A 7,579-nucleotide genomic window follows, 5' to 3' on the forward strand; every position below is an offset into this window, starting at 1 on the left:
GACTCAGATCCAAAAGTCCCGAGAGGGCAGATAAGAATCCCGAGAAGAAACCCGACACTCGGGAGTTTTCCCCCATTTACATCGTTTTGGGAAATCCGACGGAAGAATCCATTAAGAAGGCGAAGCAAAAGGCCCGGTTCATTGGATCGATGCAATTGCCAAGAAAACGAAGAAATGACTTATGCCCAGATCCAATAACCTTCACCGACGAAGATCTCAAGGGCGTCACTTCTCCTCACGACGATGCTATAGTTATCAAAGTGAAATTGGCAAACCAAGAAGTTCACCGAGTTCTTGTGGACACGGGATCTTCCGCCGACTTACTATCTTATGAAGCATTTAAGAAATTGAAGTTTGAGGACGAGATGATGACTCCATGCGGGACTCACTTATATGGGTTCGCCGGGTCGTCCGCCATATCCGAAGGGACTATCCAATTGGATCTAAGGATCGGGACTTCCCCTCGGGATGCAGTCGTCCAAGCAACATTCATGGTGGTTCGGGACCTTTCAGCTTACAACGTTTTACTCGGGAGGCCAACTCTTAACGCCTTAGGGGCGGTGGTTTCTCCAACACATATGAAGTTGAAGTTTCCAACCACAAGCGGGAGTCGGGGAGTGCTCTTCTGATCAGCGACTCTCCAGACAATGTTATGTGAATTATCTTAAGAAAGTCAAAAAAGCCGAGAGATCGGGCAATACAATGAGTATTGAAATTCGGGATGACCGGGATGAAGAAGCTATGCAGAGAGCCGAGCCAGTTGAAAAGCTTGAGCGAATTCAACTTCATCCGGATCTTCCCGAGAGAGGGACTATGATCGGGTCCGAACAGCCTACGGAATTCAAGGAAGAGCTCACCGAGTTTCTCCAAAACAACCTAGATGTATTCGCATGGTCGGCCGAAGACATGCCCGGAATAGATCGAAGAATTGCAGAACATAGCTTATGGATAAGGGACGATGCAATTCCAATGATCCAAAAAAGAAGGAATTTTTCGCTCGAGAAACATTCTGCCATCAGGACCGAAGTGGAGAAACTAGAGCAATCGGGTTTTATAAAACCCATAGAATGCCCAACTTGGTTGGCGAATGTAGTCATGGTGAAGAAAGCCAACGGCAAATGGAGAATGTGTACAGATTACACGGACTTGAATAAAGCATGCCCAAAGGATTGCTATCCACTTCCTCAGATCGACCTTTTGATCGACGCTACATGTAAAACCCAACCCTAACCTTGACCCGGAAACCTTGTTATTTGTAGGTCCGATGACCCGAAGTAAAGTAAGAAGTCAGCTTTGGGCCATCCCAGTAGAGGACTTGGTGTCTGGCTTTGAATCCATGAAAGTTGATGATGAGGTTCTATTTATGGAAACTGAATCCTGATGAAGATCTGATTAGTTGATGGACTTGGAGTGCTCTCCATCTTGGTTTGAAGGCATTTCTACCTATTAGGTAAGTCACTTGACTTGTGTGCAAAACCCCTTTAGGATTGGATTTGATCTGGACCTTCAATTCCCTGTTTTGGTCTTCTTTGTCAAGATTGGTCGACCGATTGGTCGATCGGCCATCGACCAATCCACTCGACCAATGAGTGCTGTCTTTGGCAATTAGGTTGTTCTTGCTCTATTTAAGTCCAATCTCGAGTCCACTTCGTATTTGCTGCCTCCAAACCCTCTGGAACGAACCAAAGACCTCTGCAAGTCATCTCTCTTGCATCCTTGGTGTTTTCTTGACGGATCTTCGTCGAAACTCTTCTTTTTGCATCAAAAGGTATGTCTACTCTCTCTTCTTCTCCTCCATCTTTGTTTTTCTTTCCTTTTTGAGTTGAGACGAGAAGAGATGCTGCATTCTCTGTTGCAAACATCTCTGAACATGTTCTCATGATCATCCTAAGGATTTGAGGCTAGAACAATGATCTTAACCATGATCATTGCAAGCTTTTGAAGGAATCATGATCAAACCATGATCTAATCTTTGATTAAACTTCTAATCTGAATTCTGATCTCTTTGGATCTTCTTTGTTGATCATGTTAGTAGTTAATTACTGTGTTTTCTTTCCATGATCCATAATCTATAGATTTCAAGTTGTTCTCTTCTACCATACTATGTGTTCTTCATGATGCATGGTAGTTACATATATGGTAGGTTTTATTTCCTTATTTAGATTTATGCTTCTAAGCCTTATTCCATGAAGATCTATGTATGTTTTCATGATACCATTACCGAAAGCAATGATCCATCCTCCTATTGTTCTTGTCTTTGTTTTCTATTTCAAATTCATCAAGATCCATGATTGATTTAATTATGGTAACTTTTTGTTTCCTAATTTGGATCTTGATATCTTGATTGGATTAGTGTTTTGAGGTCCCCTATATGTTAGAATACTACTGATGTAGTCTACCCCTTGATTAGTACCCTTTTGAACCACCAAATTCGGATTTCATATCTTAAAACTCTGTTTTTTTAGGCTATCGTCTGCATTGGTCGTTGGCGACCACTCGACCAATCCACTCGACCAATGAGTACAGCAACTCCGGAATTGGTCTATGTTGGATGTTTTGGTATCTTTTCTGTTAGGGATCTTTCCTAATATGTTGTATATACTTGTTTAGGACCTTCTTCTCATGTTTGCCAAGATCTTACTTGATTTCTTAGGATTCCTTTGCGAGTTATAAAAGGTAAGGATGGTTATTTCCTTAATTACATAGATAGCATGAATCTAGTTTCTATATTTGAATATCATAGATATGATTCCTAAATTAGATTCTTACAATGATATACTACTGTTGCATAACTTTGATTACGTAGCATTACTTATTCATATTAAATTGATTCATGTATGATTTACTTACCAATGTTATACAAGTGATTGTAATTATTGATTTCTTTCCATATATGAAGTTACCATATATGTGATGATATGATTTGATGCATGTGTATGCTTAAGTATGGTTTGGAAAGGAGGGTGTCCTTTTGACACTTCTGTCCTTGGACTACTACGGGAATATTATGGGATGTTTCCGGAGATGCCCTCTGACACCTTCCTAAACTGTTGGATGACATATCTAGGATTTGTCTAGTAGTGTTTGGCTAGGATGTCCTGTTATGTCGACCCTAATCGGAGGGGTATTGAGACCGAACGACCCGTGGTAGCAATGGGGATTCATGGGCGCTCAAGACCGGTAACCAACCCGTGAGAGGACAGGGAATCACATTGTGGGGGCCATTTATTGGTAGGGTTGCATATGGTTAGACTTGGGCTCACGGGCGCTTAAGACCGGTAACCAACCCGTGAGAGGACGTGAGAGCTTCCCGTTTACCATATGTGGATAACCAATAGGGTTGATGAGTCCGTAGTCCGAGTTGGTCGGTGCCATAGGATACGCTGACTCTAGTGTGAAGGATACCGGAAAGGATCGTCAGGGACGAGGAATGGACGTATCTGGATCTGACTTGATGTAACTAAGTAGAAGACTTGCATTTGGCTAGGTTTTACCCCGACATGCGCCAAGACTTATACCAAATGGTTGTGAGAGAGTGTGTTGACTTAACCCCCGCCAAGGTTTGTCCCGAGGGATGAAGGACCCATTACCAATCGGCTGCTCAAGACCGGTGAAATGATCCGTGAGAGAATCCAAGATATCTTAAATGGTTGAGGATGTGAGTGGACTTTCCTGAAGAAGTACGGTGCTATGACTTAAAGCATGTCTGCCAATAGAGACCAGCATACATAGAGTTAGATTCATTCATTCATTGTTTGTCTCATATCATATTGCATTTATGTTTGTTCGGAATCCTGCCATTTATGTTATTATGGATTTTTAAGCCTTACCGAGTTTCTTTGAAACTCATTCCTTTATTGTACAATGTTGTTAGACTATCCCGCAGTGACGAGTACTATGACGGTCCCTATGAAGAAGCGCAAGGCGAAGAGGCATATCTCCAGAAGGTGATTGCGGTTACCACAATTACTCAAGATCCCACGAGTGGTTATGCTCCGTACGATGCTTAGTCCGACCATTGAGTGGAAGCGTCCTTGTGCCATTTATGAGATTTACACTTACAAGGATGTTGTCTATAAAGTGGAGAACAATTTAGTTACCCAATGTACTTGCTACTGGGATTAGATTTTGTCTAGTTTATTCTTTAGAGCTACTTTTCCGCTGGATGTAAAGTGGAATTTTTGCCTCACTTTACTTATCTCGTTTGATACTCGATTATATCTATTATTCGATTCATTTATGATTCATTCTTTCTTTATTGGATCTATGATTTATCTTCCGCACTCTTGTTTTGATTGTTCATGATTATGTTATTGTTTATGTGGGAGGTTGATCACTCGATACCTGATCTTCGGGCGGTGTGGACCCCCGCTCTCTCCCCCAGGAAGAGGGGGGGGGGGGGGGGGGGGGGCCGCAGACCACCACAGACGGAGTTTAGTGGACCTGGGCGCTTGGTTGGTAAAAAATAATATAAAAAAAAACCCCCCGACGGGGGAGGGCCCCCCCCCCCACGCGGGACGGAGAGTTATTTTTTTTTATAAAGCCATCCCGTTGGGGGGAGGACGGGGCCGGCCCCAAAAGAAGGGAAAAAAAAAACTCAAAAAACCAAAAAGAAGAAATATGGAAGTATATGTGGATGATATGCTCATAAAGAGTATCGTCCGAAGAAGTCATCTGGAAGATCTTGAAGAAGTTTTTGATACTTTGAGAACATACCAGATGAGGCTAAATCCGGAGAAATGTGCTTTCGGAGTTTCTTCCGGAAAATTCCTTGGGTTTATGGTATCCCAAAGAGGAATTGAGGCAAACCCGGAAAAAATCAAAGCCTTGCTCGAGATGGAGTCGCCAAGGACGGTTAGAGACATCCAATGTCTAACCGGAAGAGTAGCAGCCTTAAACAGATTTATCTCACGATCGGGTGAGAAATGCTTGCCTTTCTTCAAAGCTCTTAAAGAGCTCGGGAAGGCAAAGGATACCTTATGGACCGATGAATGTCAGCAAGCGTTCGAGAAATTGAAGGAGAAGCTCGGGACTCCACCTCTCTTAGCCCGACCTTCAACGGGAGAACAATTATTCACATACTTAGCCATTTCTCCAGCGGCAGTAAGTGCGGTCTTAGTAAAAGAAGAAGGTACTTCACAAAACCCTATCTATTTCATAAGTCATGTTTTAATAGATGCCGAGACACGATATCCGGATGTGGATAAACAAGCCTTAGCACTTGTAATCGCATCTCGGAAACTCAGACCGTACTTCCAAGCTCATCCAATTGTAGTCTTGACCAACTTCCCATTGAAGAAGATACTACAGAAACCAGACTTAGCCGGAAGAATGGTCACATGGGCTATTGAGTTGAGCGAGTATCAAATTGAGTATAGAACTCGTCCAGCCATAAAGGGACAAGTTCGGGCCGACTTCATTCTTGAGAATAGCATGCCTAGTTCGGGAGTAGAAAATTCACCCGGTCCAGAGTTATGGACTTTACATGTTGACGGCTCGAGCAACTCTTCGGGGAGTGGAGCAGGACTAATGCTTATCAGCCCGGATGGATTCACTATTCATTATGCTTTAAGATTCAACTTTAAAGCCTCTAATAATGAGGCCGAGTATGAAGCCCTACTAGCAGGACTAAGACTTGCCCGAGCCCTAAGAGTCCGAGAATTGGAAGTCCGAAGCGACTCGCAGTTGATCGTGAATCAAGTTCGTGGCGTGTACGAGGCAAAGGAAACAAGAATGGCAAATTACTTAGCCAAAATTGATGATTGTCGCCATTATTTCGATCATCTAGAGATAAAGCAAATTCCGAGAAAGGAAAATGAAGTAGCAGACGAGTTATCCAAGTTGGCTTTATTCAAATATTCGACCTTAGGCTCAGCCGTTTATATTGAGCAGTTAGAAATTCCTAGCATTCGGGAGGCCGAGGCTATGGATATTGAAGAAGAGCCTAGTTGGATGAACCCAATAATATCATATTTGAAGAACGATATCCTTCCGGAAGACGTCAAGGAGGCTAAGGCAGTTAAAAATCAAGCAGCGAAGTTCACCATTATTGAAGAACAACTTTACAAAAGATCGGTCACACAGCCTCTTCTAAAGTGTGTCGGCCCTTCTCAAGCTCAATATGCCTTAGCTGAAGTACACGAAGGAATATGCGGAGCGCATATGGGAGGCCGAGCTTTGGCCCATAAAATAATACGCCAAGGCCTTTATTGGCCGACTATTCAGAAAGATGCCGTAGAATATGTCAGAAAATGCAAGCAATCTCAACTTCATGCATCTGTTCCGAAGACTCCGGCTGTCCCTCTTACCTCTGTCTCCAGTCCGATCCCCTTCGCCATGTGGGGAATGGATCTGGTGGGAAAGCTCCCTAAGGCCGCCAACAATAGAGAATATTTGGTCGTGGCAATCGACTATTTCACTAAGTGGGTGGAAGCCGAACCTCTCTCATCCATTACTGAGAAACAAATGGAGAAGTTCTTTCAAGAAAGAATCATTTACAGATTTGGAATCCCAAAGATCCTTGTGACCGACAATGGAAAGCAGTTTATCGGAGCCGGCTTCAAGAATTTTTGTGAAAGATATCACATCGAGCATAGAACATCATCCGTGGCGTATCCGCAGAGCAATGGGCAAGTAGAAATAACCAATCGGACGCTGTTGGATGGAATAAAAAAGCGCTTGGAGACAAGTCGAACCAAATGGGTGGAAGAATTATCAAGCGTCCTTTGGTCATATCGCACCACGGCTAGAACTCCTACGGGAGAAACACCTTTTCGGCTAGCCTACGGCACAGAAGCACTCGTCCCGGTGGAGGTATTGGCAGAATCAAAGAGATATACTGACTTCAATGAAGAAGCAAACGAAGAAGGCTTGAAGAGTAATCTTGATCTAATAGACGAAGTACGGAGCATGTCAGAATACCGGAATCAAAGATATCAAAACCGAGTAGCTGGATACTTCAATACTCGGGTAAAAAATAGAAGACATCGTACGGGTGACTTAGTGCTCCGCAAAGTTGCGGCTTCAGACCCAAGAAACCAAGGCAAGCTCTCACCCACATGGGAAGGGCCTTATCTCGTCAAACAAGAGACGAAACCAGGAACCTACAAGCTAAAAAGCTTGGCCACGGGCGAGACAATTGATCGAACTTGGAATTCCATGAACCTTCGGAAATTCTATCAATAGAATTAATCCAAATATGTAACATTTGCAGGTAAAGTCGAAAGACCATTTGATTTTCAATGAATCCACGTCTTCATTGTCGACATCTATCTCTTCGAATTATTCGATGGCGTTACACTCGACCTGCCCAGCTCGGGTGGCCACACGGGGTTTTCCCCACCTCTCATGAAAGTCCAAGTGAGGCTCTCATGAGATGGAATTATTCGATGGCGTTACACTCGGGACCTCGCTCGGGTAGCCACTCGGGAGTTTTCCCACCCCCATGAGCCAGTGGCCCTCTCTGCGGACTCTCATGAGATGGAATTATTCGATGGCGTTACACTCGGGACCTCGCTCGGGTAGCCACTCGGGGGCGTTTTTCCCCCCACCTCTCATGAAAGTCCAAGTAAGACTCTCA

The sequence above is a fragment of the Hakea prostrata genome, chromosome 11 (genome assembly GCF_041222555.1).
Source record: "Hakea prostrata isolate BN-2017 chromosome 11, UWA_Hpros_2, whole genome shotgun sequence".
Taxonomy (NCBI): Eukaryota; Viridiplantae; Streptophyta; class Magnoliopsida; order Proteales; family Proteaceae; genus Hakea; species Hakea prostrata.